This window comes from Chinchilla lanigera, unplaced genomic scaffold, assembly GCF_000276665.1.
Source record: "Chinchilla lanigera isolate Chin_1 unplaced genomic scaffold, ChiLan1.0 scaffold00073, whole genome shotgun sequence".
NCBI lineage: Eukaryota > Metazoa > Chordata > Mammalia > Rodentia > Chinchillidae > Chinchilla > Chinchilla lanigera.
Window position 1 is genome coordinate 8,760,198 of NW_004955474.1, and position 14,771 is coordinate 8,774,968.

At 35.5% G+C, this 14,771-nt stretch overlaps 1 protein-coding gene across 3 annotated transcripts in view; it reads right to left on the minus strand.

Annotated features, from left to right (window-relative positions):
• Agtr1 (angiotensin II receptor, type 1) overlaps positions 1 to 14,771 on the minus strand; it is a 47,364-nt gene that overhangs the window by 26,256 nt on the left and 6,337 nt on the right. For all 3 annotated transcript variants that reach the window (XR_001230743.1, XM_005401426.2, XM_013502791.1), the window contains exon 2: positions 10,320 to 10,403. The gene's annotated coding sequence lies outside the window, so the exon portion shown is untranslated. The remainder of the gene's footprint in view (positions 1 to 10,319; positions 10,404 to 14,771) is intronic.

A 14,771-nucleotide genomic window follows, 5' to 3' on the forward strand; every position in this document is an offset into this window, starting at 1 on the left:
AGGAAGTTGTGACTAACTAGCTTTTTTATTAGGGATGGAATACTGATTAAATTGCAGGCATTCTTTTAACTCATCTCTTCTTCCAGTACTATTGGGATTGAAAATTATAATTGTCATATTTTGCCCTGAGTACTGAGGAGAAGAGTGACCAGATACTGACAATGGACTGGAAAGGTTTTATTCTGAGGCAAGGGACTAGACTTTGCAGTTTGCCCTTTATGTGGCAATTTCCAAGAAAACACTGGCGTTACAAAAGAGGTATGTACGTGTCTCCTGAAATCAGAGGCACTCACTCACCCATATAGAAGTTCAGGTCAGTGTAAATGTTTTCATGTTTTGTGTGAGAAAAAGAAAACTTCTTGTTTAAGGTTATGTATTGTGTATTCTCAGAATGTTTTAGTTCCTTGTAGGGCTGCTTTTATTTGCTTTTAATAATACAAGTAGTACTGGGAAAGACATTCCTGAATAGTTATAAATACATGGCCACAGTTGTACTATTAACTAGCCCTAGGAGCTGGAATTCTACCAGAAAAGTACTTCTTGGAATATAATTCTTTTTAGAGAGCCAGCCAACAACTTGGAGTTGAATTCCCCATCTTTCTGTCAGCTTCACATTTTCAGAGCTTCCTCTTAGTTTTGTAGATTAGGCAAGGCAGTCTGTCGTGAGATTAAGGAAGAAGAAAGGGGATGCCATGAACAGCTCGACAGAGTATGACAAGTAGTCAGGGGCAGAAAGCTTTGGGAAGGGCCACAGATCCTGCTAAAGGCCATCCTTTTCCTTTTCTACCTTTGGCTCTCCCAGCTGGTTCTCTGAACACAGTTTAGTTCAATTTGCTGAAAAATTTTTTTTGATATAATAAAGTTTGGGGTTTAAGGCCATTGTTGTATAGTAATCAAGTGTACAGCTGTGGATCTAGGTTAAAAAAAAATTCTGGGTTCAAATCAGGACATTGGCGGTTTGAAAGTTAGCCAAGTCATAAACTTTCTACAGCTTAGAGATGTTTGAACACTTAGTCAGACGTTATTGCATATAAAGAACTTGCAAAGTCATAGTTTTTCACACAATAATCATTTCTAGTGGTACGGGCATGTATGTTTGGAAAATACAAGGGTAAACCAGGTTTTTCTGGTAAATTTTTCTGTTAAATTTTTCTAATGCTTCCTAATATTAATATTTAGTTACTGATTTATCCATGTTTAGGACAGTTTCACATATACTTACTTGACAAAACAATGGCAGTTTATTAAATAAGGAAGAATAACGGCATTCTTCTCATCAGAAATCACATTATTTTCAAGACCTTTTAATCACAGAACTTCCTCGCTATGGTTTTTCTTCCTTGAAGGAAGATGCATTTTTTTCATTCTATTTTTGATCACTAGTCATCTGTTATTCTTGGGGACATCTCTAATGGAGATTGTGGGGCAGCCGGCCATTACTGAGTGGATGCATGACGTCATAGATGTTGTCTTTTCCCCGGCCCCATCTGCTGGAAATAGTAACTAACTTTTTTGAGTAAGCTGGTAGGAGAGGAGCTGTAGAAAATGAAATTAGCAGGAGAAAAACTATTAATCTTCATTTTCTTGTTTCCAACCTGCAAGCACAGATTGTTGAATATACTTCTTCTCTAATCCTCATTAGAAAATCTTGAAGAATAGCAGGACAAAAAGACAGCATGGGGATTGTTTTGAAAACACCAACAAAAATAAAAGTGAGAATTATTTTTTCTCATTCAGACTGTGTATTTTTAGAGTTGGTTGATTTGAAATTTTCCATTAAATCATTTTATTCCTACTTAAAAGTGAATGGGTGATACATACACAATTCCAAAATGTGTCTTCTTATTTAGAATTTGCTTGTTGGACTTGAAAATAAAGCAATTTAAAAGGAATGACAGTATATGGAATTATTTTTTGTTCGGTGGTATCCCTGGGACTGAAATATATTGCTGTGTGTATCTCAGAAGAAAAAAGCTTGTGGTAAACATAGTGTGTGGGCAACACTGTACAGCTCCAACACTATTACGTGAAGTGTTTCATTTTTCAGGCCCGGAAACACAGGATGACAGACGACTACTATAGGCAAACTGCATTTGAAGTATACCGGAGATAACGACTAGGAAGGAACTGATAAAAACATTCAGGTTTCTGATGATCTCAGTCAGAGTTGTTGCCATAGAACCAACCAGTGAGGGCTGAGCCGTGGGCCTGATTGCATTTTAAAATCTACAGTTTTGGGAATACTTCATGATATTTAAAAGCATTTTAGGTTTAAAGCAATTTAAAGTTTTATATTCCAACATTTTCCCTTCTGGTATCCATTCTAAATATGCCTTTAGTTTCTGTCAGGCCCTACCCACCTATGCTTTATGTCACTGTTGTTATATACTCTTCCCTCGATGTTTTTAAGGATGGCTCACTTGCTGTGGCAGTTGTACCACCTCAAGGCCTTTGCATTTGTTGTACCCTCTGCCTAGAGCAATCTTCTAGATGTTCTTTTCTTATTAAGGAAGATTTTCTTACCACCCTTTGAAAGCTGTAGCGCCCCCTTCTTTGCTCCCTACACAGTAAGTGCATACTTCAGGTCATTGAACATAACCTGTGTTCACTGCATTGTTTTCTTCTATTCATGCATTAAAACTGCAAGTTCTATGAATACAGGGATTTTTATCTACTTTGCTCACAACTTTCTGCCTGGTGCTGAGAACAGTGTTTGGCATTTAAGTGTCCAAAAGTACTCACTGAATAAAGGGCAGCAGAGTCTGTTGCAAAATAAAGTTCTAAATAGGAATATCTCATGTTTTAATATCATAGATCAGAAACATTCTTAGCGTCGTGGCTTTTCGGATATTCCCACTTCAGAGCCAGAGGAAAGAAACTTTGGGGTTATCTGCTGTCGTGGGTCAGAAAAGCTGTAAGCTGAAACATCACTGGGATTTGGCAGTTAAATAAATATGTGAAGCATAGGAGCAGGAGTGGTGGGGACTGTGACAAGAAGAGTTTATAGAATGTCCGTGTAAAGGCTTTTTGATTTGATGCAAAAATTTTAAACATACTCCAGTATGAGAAAAACCATCTACCTTTATGTTCAAAGTTCCTCTTTGGCTGAGACTGGTAGGGCCAAGAAGACATTTTCTAAATTACATTGTTTTATTATTATTATTATTTACCTCTTTTAAAACTGTGTACTCAAGCTTGGGTATATGCCTGACTGCATATCAGGATAGAAATACTCAACCAATCAAATCTAATTAATTTGCTTCCCAACTAAATTGTGTATCTCCTTCCCCTCTTGTGAGAGAAACGGCCTCTCACGGGTCCTCAGTATCTGATTATTGCAAACCTAATTGATTTGCAACATTTCATTAATAAAGTTAACTAAAACTAATTATATATATTGAATAAAACTTTCCTGTGAAATGAATTTTCCTATTTGGCTTAAGGGTCTTGTTAGACTGAATTGTGGAAGATTCCAGAACTGCTTTCTCTTGGGATGGGCATGCATATGTAAAATCTCCAGTTTTTTCTATAATCACTATGGACTGAAGGATGGTGACACCAGAAAAACTAGAAAAGAAAAAGTTGATTAAAGATGGAAGTTAGAGACTTTGAAGGATCTCCCTAAGAAGGTAAAATCATAAAATAAATTACCCAAATCTCTCCATAGATAGTCTTCATGTTAAATTATGTTTATTAATTTGGTTATACTATATTAAAGAACTCTAAAATACATTAAAATTTAAATTTATTTGCATCTCTGGTTGTATTCACAGTGCAAACTTCCCTTCAGTTAATGGGTGTATACATACTGTGTTTCTCACTTTTTATTTCAGATTGTATGTTTTGTCTAGTTAATCTGTCTAATAAAATTTTAATTCTGGGAGCTGTCCAGAGGGGGCCTCATCCCACTTCATTGCCCCAAACCTATAGTTGATGCACTGTGAGCCAACGCTTACCTCAGGACCGCTTCCAGTGTTTCCTATTTGTTCAGTTGTGCATAGATAAACACACTGTATGTGAAACAAAGCCTAGCATTCATTAATGGTTGAGGGCTGAGCAAAACACATCTGGTTTAGTAAGGTTATACAATAATCTTAAATATCACAAGACGCTGTTATTATTGACATCAGTGACCCAAATTGGATATGCCTTCACTCAATCCAAGTAGATTTCCTGCTTTGCATTGCTAAAGAAGACAGCTGTTTCACCCTCACCTCCCATGCTGCTCTGCACACTGACTCCACTGAACGGAGGAGGTCCTGAAAAGCCCTTCTTTTTCCTTTAGATTAGAAACAACCCTGAGAAGCCAAGGTACACACTCTTGGTTGATGACGGCAAATACCCTCTATGTGATTTTGTCTGCTTCTTTATGGTGCTCATCCTGTGTGCAGAAGTATTTGACTTTCCCTGGATGAGTCGAAGGAGTACACTGCTCCTACCTGGATTTTGGGCTCACAGTATCATGTTCCTGTTGCCCCAGGGCTCTTTGAGTGAGTCTAGTATTTGTTTAAATTCTGGAAATTTTTCAAAGGTCTATTCAGATAACTGGTCATCTACTGGATCTGCACTGCATTATTACATTTCTGAGATACTCTAGACCTTTCTGGAATTTAAAAAATTGCTCCTATATGTCTCCTAAGTCTTCTTAAAAGGAGAAACCAATAAGTTGAAGAGAGAAGATGACAATATTCTCAGTGCTAGTTGAAAGTTTTTCCTTTCAGCAAAACAGCTTCTAAATTTTGAGAGTAATCCTCTGAGCTCTTTTAATTGTTAAAAGAGTAAATAGTAATCTATTTTGAAGTACTATCTCTTGAGAATCGTCAGCTATGTGTTAGGCATATCTGACAATATTATTTCAGCAAAAGAACATATTATTTTAGCAAAAGTATAATGTTATTACAGATAAACTGTATAAATACTAGGTGATTTAGAGTAAACCTGTTTAGCATAAAAAACAAGTTTATTTTTGTTTATTTATAGCAACCACAAATGGCTGTTTTCCTTATTTCTTTTTCACTGGTAAGATTCTGGGACTGGTACTTAAAAATTACAAACTGGGTCCAAACTTCTGCTACTTATGTTTTCATATAAAAATGGTATTATTAAGTGTATAAGAGGAATATTGGCTACATGTTTATATCCCTTTCTCACAAGTATCCTTGTAACTTTTTAAAAATCTTATGCTTCAATAACTCAAAGATGAATTTGTTTGTGATTTTTTTGCCTTGTTTAATCAGTCCAGGAAACAAATGCAACTGAATTGCTAGTTAAAAGTCACTGAGAAGTAATCAAGACTGATGCTTTGTTTTGAAACCCGGTATCATTTTTATTGTTTTTGTGTTGTTTTGTTTTTGTTGTCATTATTGTTATTTTTTCAATTTTTTTTCTCTTTAAAATAAAAAAAGACTGATGTTTCATTAATGGGATCATATTATTTGAAAAATGGTGACTAATGATTTTAAAAATATATTGTAATAGGGATGCTTATATTAAAAGTGAAAAAAGTTACTGTATTGCTTATAAATATGTTACATATAAATATTTAATATAAATTTATTTATAAATATATAAAATAAATCAAATCAGAGACTTGTAATATCATGAACATTTCTATGAAAAAGTATTTTAGTACTTATTTCATTTGGTTTTTAAAATTGCTTAAAAGTATAAATCAGCTTTTAAGTCACATCTCTCATTTTAGCAAAACTAAAACTTTACAGAACTTCTGCTTACTTGGAGATGTCAAGAATATTGGTAAACACATCAGCAATCATATATTTTAATATTTAGCTCAATATAAATGTAGTTATCTCTTTTCTCAATTTTTAAGAAATCAAGAGTCTCTTATTCTAATTGATGAGTTTTTTGGTTGATTTTAGTATTGGGAATTGAACTCATGACTTTGTGTTTGCCAAGCAGGCACTGTGCCACTGAGCTATATCCCTGGCACAAGAATCTCTCATTTAGAAGAGTACATAGAGTGCTTAGCCTCATATGTAGGCTGTGTATATGTGTTTTCTGGGAACTGAACTCAGGCCTTCCCACATGTTGAGAATGTGCTCTACCACTAAACTACACACCCAGCCCTATTTAGCCCATAAGTTTTAATAGTCTAACACATAGGAAAAAAAAATACAACCCCAATAATGTAATACTGAGAAAATTGGAATTTTAACAATATTTAAAATTTTTCAAGTAAGCTAAAGTGTGTAAAATCTTACTAAGCAGCAATGAAATGCCACTGCATTATTGATGTTTGTTTGTAGTATTCTGTATGATACAAATTTTGATGAGAATAGAAATGTTGTATATTTTCACAGTCCTTTGGGTACATGTGTCTTCTGCACACTCGTGTTGTGGCTACTGCAACTGAAGAGCTAAATGTTTAATTTTATTTCACTGAAATCAATTTATATTTAGGCCCATATAGCAAATGACTACCATACTGGATGATACAGGTACATAGATTTTAAGCCATTAAGTATTCTTAAAATTTTTTGTAAATGTCTTTATCAGACTTCCTCCCTTTGAAGTAGGTAGATTTCTAAATACTCTTTGGCCCTATAAAACAAGCTTTGAAATTGTTTGCCCAGGGATAGTTAAAAATCAATAAGAGATCAGAGTTCTGCATCTGTAAGTTGGTAAAAATTTTAAAGGGATGTTACAGAGTTCAGAGGTCCTTCCACAAACACTGTTTCTATTTACATATTTCCCAGACCTCAGGATGGGATCTTGGAGAGATTATTTTACAGGAAACCAAGAGCAAAACTGCTGGTTAGTGGTAGAATTGGTATAGAATTAGTTCTTTAATGAACAAAAAAATAGCTTCCTGGGATAAGGTTTCTTTTCTTTGTCCCTTTGAAACTTAAAGGCTTGAAAATGTTTAAAATTTTACAGATTAGAAAATGTAGACACAATACCAAACACACTTAACCACCTTATCACTGACAAAGGGGCCAAACACGTTCACTGGCAGAAAGATAGCCTCTTTAATAAATGGTGCTGGAAAAACTGGCTTTCCATATGCTGAAGACCAAAACTAGATCCATGTCTATTACCACACACTGAACTAAACTCAAAATGGATCAAAGATCTAAATATTAAAACAGAAACACTAAATCTATTGGAAGAGAAATTAGGTTGAAATCTTGAAGACATAGGTGTACATAGAGAGTTCATGAATGAAACACAGACTGCATGGGAAATACTTCAAGGAATCAACTGGGATCTCATCTTATTACAAAGATTTGCACAACAAAAGAAATCACCAACAAGGTGAGAGGACAACCCACAGAGCAGGAAAAAATTATAGCCAGTTGTCCCTCAGACAAAGGACTTCCATCTAGAACATACAAAGATTTGAAAAAAATCAAAACCCCCAAATTCAAAGACCAATCCAAAAATGGGCATCTGAGATGAATATACACTTCTTAGATGAAGAAACACAAATGGCAAATAAATACATGAAAGAGTGTTGAATGTCACTAGTCTTTCGAGAAATACAAATTAAAACAACACTGAGATTTCATCACCCCAGAAAGAATGGCCATCATCAAGAAATCAATCAATAATAAATGTTGGCAGGCTGTGGGAAAAAGGAACCCTTCTCCCCTGTTGGTGGGATGTAGACTGGTGCAACCACTGTGAACCAGTGTGGAGATTCCTCAAAAAACTAAAATTAGAAGTCCCATTTGACCCAGCTATTCCCCTTCTCGGTATATTTTCAGAAGAATTAAAAACACCATACTAGAGTGATATATATGCACTCATGGTCATAGCAGCATGCTTTGTAATAGCTAAAACTTGGAAGTAACCCAAAAGCCCATCAACTGAGGAATGAATGAAAAAATGTAGTATTATACAATGGAGTACTACTCAGCCATAAAGAAGGAGAAATTCGAGGTTTTTATAGGCAAATGGATGTATACTCATAAGTGAAATAAATCAGACTTACATGTGTAAACATAATATTGTCTTCCTGGTGTGGGGAACTGAAAGAGTAAATAAGTTCTAAAATGTGCAATAAATAGTATGAAATGGGAAGAAATTACTCAAAAGGAAAAAGGAACTAGGACAGGTGAAAGGACAGTAGAAAAAAGGGAAAAATGTAAGTCAGTTATATTATTAGTGTCTTTTAGTTCATTAAAAAGGAAGGTTTGTACTAATATCAATTGGAGAAATTTTTATGCCTGTATATTTACCCTGAGCAATTACTTTAAAAATAATGACATATAATGTATTAACTATTGCTAATTCCTATTATTTTGTTATGAAATTTTGTTTTACTTTTTCCATAAAATAAAAAAATAAAATGTCTGAAAAATTTTAAAGTACATTTTCTTCAGTGTTCTGTTATTCTATCTTTAAAATTAAGTTTATCGGTACATGTTAGATATACATAATGATTGTATTCGTTGTAAGGAATTTGTCCCCATACATGGCATATTCTTTTTTTCCCAGTCCCCACTCCCACCTTCAGTCCGTCTTTCCTTTCCTATTTACAAAACTTTGTTTCCATTTTATCCTTTTTAAAATCACTTTTTCCTTTTCCCTTCCTTCATTTTCCCGTTCCCCCACCCTCGTTACTCTTTCCTTCTGAGCAATAAACATCACACTGAAGCAATATATGTGCACCTTTGTCTACAGCAGTACAGTCTGTCATAGCTAAATCTTGGAAACAACCCAAATACCCATCAACTGAGGAACGGATAAAGACGATGTGATTTTTTTATACAATGGAGTATTACTCTGCCATAAAGAAAGATAAGTCTGAGACATTTCTAGGCAAACGGATGCAACTTGGGACCATAATCTTAAGTGAAATAAATCAGACTCACATGTACAAACATCACATTGTCCCCCTGGTGTGAGAAAATGAAAGAGTAAATGAATGTTCTGTTATTCTTAAACAGAACACCATAGGTATTTTGTAAGTTTTGCCACAAATGTGTGACTATTATGAAATGAAGGCTTTGGAAAAATAGGAGAAGGGAGACGGGTCCCAGCCTCTCTTCCAGCAGGGATGTGCTGGAAGTAACTGCCGCTTCCGTCTCTGTAGGGCTGATGGAGTATTGTGCAGAAAGAACTCTTGGTTAGCACGCTCGGGGTGCGACTTATCTTCCTGTCTCCTTATCTCTGATATGTATTTTATTGTGCTGTTTCCACAGTTGAGTTGTTGCTGAAAACATGCAAGCTCAGACTCCCAAATTTATGCATATTTTAATAACAAAATAAGAGAAATAAAAATAACACTGAAAATCCAGTGCTTGCGCGCGCACACACACACACACACACACACACACACATTCAACCCAACCCAAACCAAACCCTAATGATGTTCAGTGACAGAACTCTGTAGAATGTTACTATCTTTATCTTTAAGATTAAAGCCGTTCTAAATAGTTTCCTAACACCGCTACCATTGAGTGCCTTGTAGGAGCTGTTTCATACTCGCCACTCTAGCAAAGAATGGAGTCACTTCGGTATGTCTCGTCACCCGGCACCTACCTAATCTCTACCATGATAAAACAGAATTCCAGTATCTTCAGAACGGTATAAGCTACTTTTTATTTTCTCTGGGAAGCTGAGTCTTGGGGCTTATTCTTTGAGCTGAGTCTTTTTTTCCCCTACTAGTTGGGTAAATAAAGGATTTCTTTTATGAAAAATGGCTGATAGATTCACAAGACAGGGGTGGGCAGATGAAGCAGTGACAGCTGATCCTGCTGCTCTGTATCATGCTCTGAAAGATTAACGTCCCGCCATGTGACTCTCTGTCTCTAGTGCCTATCATAGGGCTAGACTGCCCCTGCCTCCAATTTCATGTACTCGTTCTCCGTATCTTATTACTGGAATAAGGGAGAAATTTGTAGAGATGAGACTCAGATACATCAATGTTTTACGTGTGTGCAAGTGAGTACTGGGAGTCACAGAGCACAGATACCCCTGCTCCCCTATGGTAGAGGAGAGAGCACAATTATTTCCTGGTAGTCCTACCAGCAAAGGGAGTATTCCTCAAGCAGTCTCCTATGGCTACAAAGGGTCTCTTCCAAGAGACTGTAGATCTCTCTAATGGTTTGTGCCCACTACACAAATAGAAATACTTTGGCAATTCTTACACCGTTTACATCTAACACCATAAATATGTACATTTTTAACCCACTGTTGGAGGGAATAGAGTGAGACTGGGATTCCATTCTTTTTCCTTTCCTCTATCTCTTTCATAGAACAAATATGTGTGGGGCTTATTGTGCTACCTCCACTGTTAACTTATTTAGGGAAAACTACTGAGAGATACAGTGCTGTAGATGGAAGACACTTACCTGGGGGCTGCTTTCTGGGATGGCTTCAGTAACTCATTGAGATAAAAACCCTGCCATTTTAGACGAACCTATCACATACCAAACCTGAAAAGAAAAAGAGAAATTAAAGTGGTTCACAAATGAGGTCAGATATTTCATCTTACACCGTGGGCATTAACATTGCACATTAAGAATGTTTTGGAAGCGGGTCTGGGGATTTAGCTCAGCGGCACAGAGCCTGCCTGGCAAGCGCGAGGTCATGAGTTCGACTCCCGGTACCGGAAAAAAACCAAAAAAAAAAAAACAAAAAAAAAAAAAAAAAAAAAAAAGAATGTTTTGGAAGGGAATGAAACCATCTATTCCACATCAAGAACCTATTTGCCTTCTCTAGTTAGGCTGTGCTAAGTGGCCGCCATGGGATCTTATCCTTTTCTTGCTTATGGTCTCCCCAGTACATGCTGGAGAAAAAGAAATTTTTCTGGAAAAATAGTGTCGTCTTATTCTATGATGCTTTTTATTGAGATGGCTACTAAGCACAATAAATGATAATGGATTCCATTTTTATAAATTTAAGTTAAACTGTGACAAATAATCTTTTTCAAATAAAGTTTTTACAAGTGTTAGTGGAACATAACTTTTAAAATACCATTGTAAAGATCTTTTTTTTCTTTTCCATGGAAGTAGTACCTGCATATAGTATAAATTTTGAGTTACAGAAGAATATCAAATAAAAGAAACATCTATTTCCTTGTCATCTCTGTCTCCAGATTCACTAACTAGGATACTTATAAGTCCTTTCTAGTCTATCCCCTTAGAACTTTAAAAAATGTACACACATGCATATAAAACTAATGGTCTCTCTTTTTATATGTTACATTATTTACTTCTTTTATATCTTTAGTATATTAATTTTACTTAATACTATGGCTACAGGAACTTCCTATATCAGTATGTATAAATCTGTCTTATTCAGTTGATGACCATACAATATTTTATTTAGTGCACTGATTTACTTACAAGTCTGTTATTAATGTTTGAATCTGTCTTTTTTTTTTTGCCAATCTCCCTTTTGTATGAAAGGGAACACAAAATCTTTCAGTTGCACATTTATACCTAAACATTTCTGTACTTATATGAATATATCAGTAGGGTAAATTCCAGATAGAATTGTTGAGCCAAATTGTTTGTATACCCTAAATTGGTGACAGATATTTACAAAATGCCTTCTATAAAGGACAACAAAAATCTGGTACTAAAAATATGGATTTCATCAAATCAGTCTTTCTTAATTTGATGTTTTCATTTGCAGTTCTTCAACTGTGAAGGTGTGTGAGTTCTTATTTTCTTATTATTTTCAATCATTCTTCTACTGGTTTACATAGCTCTTTGCTCATTGTTCAATTGGATTATTCATAGTTTCTCATGTCGAAAGCTCAGGTTATGTTACAGAAACTGCCATTTTACATGTAATGTGTGGCAATATTCTCCATTTTTAAAAATTCATCTTTGGAGCTTGCTTATAGTACTTTTTGTTATACTACCGTTAATTTATTTATATGTAGCAAAGTTCATCAATAGTTTTTATTATGTATTTGGAAGATCTTTTTAAAGTTGAAGATGGTATATAGGTTACTTTAAAAAAATACACACATCAACTCTAATAGTAATGTAATTTACAATAATTTTTGTATTATAAAGATATACTAACAAAAGATGTTTTCTGTAAGATGATTTCTCCTATAAAATACCAAGATGGTATGAAAGCTATCCACTTTTTTGTAAACTTCTAATAAACTTTATGAAAAAATTTATTGAAAGATAGGATTTATAATGTAATTCATCCAGAGAGTTAACAGGGGTTGTCTAAGACTTGAAATCCAGAGTGAGTTATGAGGAAAGTAATAGAAATTCTAAGACAAATAGAAAGTGAGAAATAAAAATATAATAGAGATTTGTTACAGGAAATCTGGAAAGCAGATACAAAATAAAGAAAAGAATAAACCTAAATTAATAACCATCAAAAGCTTTCAAGATTCTCTTGCCATGAGATGTTGCAATATATAAAATGTGTTGTATATATATATAAAAATAGGTAATGAGTGTATAATTCTCTATCACATGGCTCAAAATCCTGTCTGTTTATTCTTATTAGCACTCTTCTCTCAGTCGATCAAAGGCCAGGACACATTCAAGAAGTCATTATGTAGGAATTACATCAAATTCTTTCCCATCCCTGATAAAGTGGCACCAATGAACTGTGTGAAGGTTAAAGGCTGGGAGACATCATGTAGTACATTGTGTTTTATGGGAAGTGATATCATTTGAATGGAAAGAGAGGTTATTAAATCTGAATTAATGAGACATTCTTTTTTCCTAGAGGCATGCCACGTGGATTCAGAAGCATGCAAAAAAATGCGTTGAAATTGGATAACAAGGATAATTTGGATCAGAAAGTAAATAAAATTATGATTATAAAATCTTAAATGTATCAAGTTTACCAGAAGAAATTCTGGGGCTGGGGATATAGTTCGGCAGCACAGTGCCTGCTTGGCAAGTGTGAGGTCATTAGTTCATCAGTTTGTAAGTTCGATTCCCTGTACACTAAAAAAAAAAAAAAAAAGAAAGAAAGAAAGCAAAGGAAAGAAGTGCTGTAAGATTTTTCAATCTGTTTAGGAAAAGAAATTCTGATATAGATTGTGTCCTGCCACAGTCACAAGGTCATAGGTCACAGGCTTAGTGAATCCGGTGGGACTCTAAAAGCCACACGGGATGATCATTGGCGTTTGATCCCGTTTCAGCACTAAGAGACTCTACCCACTATGTGCAAGGTAGTCTGCTAAGTACTACTTCCCCTCCCTACCCGCTGCTGTACGGCATGACTGCAACCACGGGCTGACTTTGCCCTAATCTGTAACTTAAAAGGTGTAATTGTGCTGTTGGTGCTGCCTGGATATCTTGAGCTCTACAACCAAGTGGTTGGTGAAGTTTTATCTCCCACCAATGCCTTCACTATGTCATAGTACTCTGTCCTGCTGGCACACCTTTCCTTTCAAACACGATCCCAGGGAACCTCGATTCGGCTCAGTCTGCCCACCAGCACAGATGAGCTCAAAACAACAGACCTCTGGCCAGACACTTCTGACAGCTGTCAGAGAATCTGCATGCACTGGGAGAAATACTTCAGGGACTAAATCATTCGGGGAGTCACCGGCCTAAAATACACACATGTGAGCATTTCCCCGGGGACTGACTACTTAGTAGCTATATCTGACTACAGTTTTAAGATCATGCTTGGGATAAACAAGCATTTCTACTAAAATCTTAAAATGAATGTGCACTTTGAATTAGAATGCTGAAAAAAATGAAGTGATTTACTTAAGAGACAACTTTACAACATTAGAACACCAAAAGGTCAATAGTAAATTTTAGGTAAAGGGTGGGAAAATAGAAATATAAAAAATAAACTCCTAAAAGTACATAACCTGTTCTATTATTTTTTGAGACAGCCTCATGATGTTGCTTAAGCTGGCTTTGAACTCCTAGACTCCAATGAGCCTACCACTTCAAACTCTTGAGCAGTTAAAACTACAGGCTCACATCACCATGCCAGCTACAATCATTTTCATAACACTTGATGGAAAATTGATACACAAAGCTCTACCCACATATTAAGTGCATCCACTAACTCATCCATTTTGATGAGATTGGTTGTGCTGTCATCCTGTTAATATTGCTTGCCAACTACAACAAGCATTTCTAGAATTCTTCGTTATTGTACTTACTGGCAAATCCATGACTAAAATGAAATAGGTCACTGTTTTTTCTCCTGTGAGAGAAAGAGGTCTTGATTTCAAATGACAACTTTAAACAAATTCTCAAATAATTTGTTTGTATTAAAAATAGGCAACTAGGTGTAGAGAAAAATTCTGTGATTAGCAAATAAGAACACAGGCTTCAAGATCAGAATTTCTGTGTTGAAATCTTGATGTAATCAGAGGTCACGTTTGGGTGACCAATTTTGCTCACTACTCAGAATATAAATGAGGGTAAAGTAATGGCTATCTACAGTAATGGCTATCTCACTGAGTTGTTGTGGAGATTAAATAAAAGACATTTCAAGGCTGAGCATTGTGTTTGTCACAGGATACATGCTCAGTAAACATTCTTAGCTTTATTGAAAAGTCGAGAAAGTAACCTCTGGGTAATCATTTTACACAAGGCGTAAGTACTGTGTACTTCTGTAACTTTAGCACATGCTGGAATCAACCAGGGCCCTTGTTAAAGTGTAGACTCTTATTCAATGGATGTGGATGGGGTATGGATTCTGTATATCAAATAAACTTTCAGGTCACATGCAGAATGCTGGTGTGTAGACTGTGACACCGAGTAATTGTGGATGCTTGCTCCTAATTTGTAGTATGATGTTTCTCAGCAGGGAAAGTGGAGACAGAGACAGAAAATAAAGATTATATA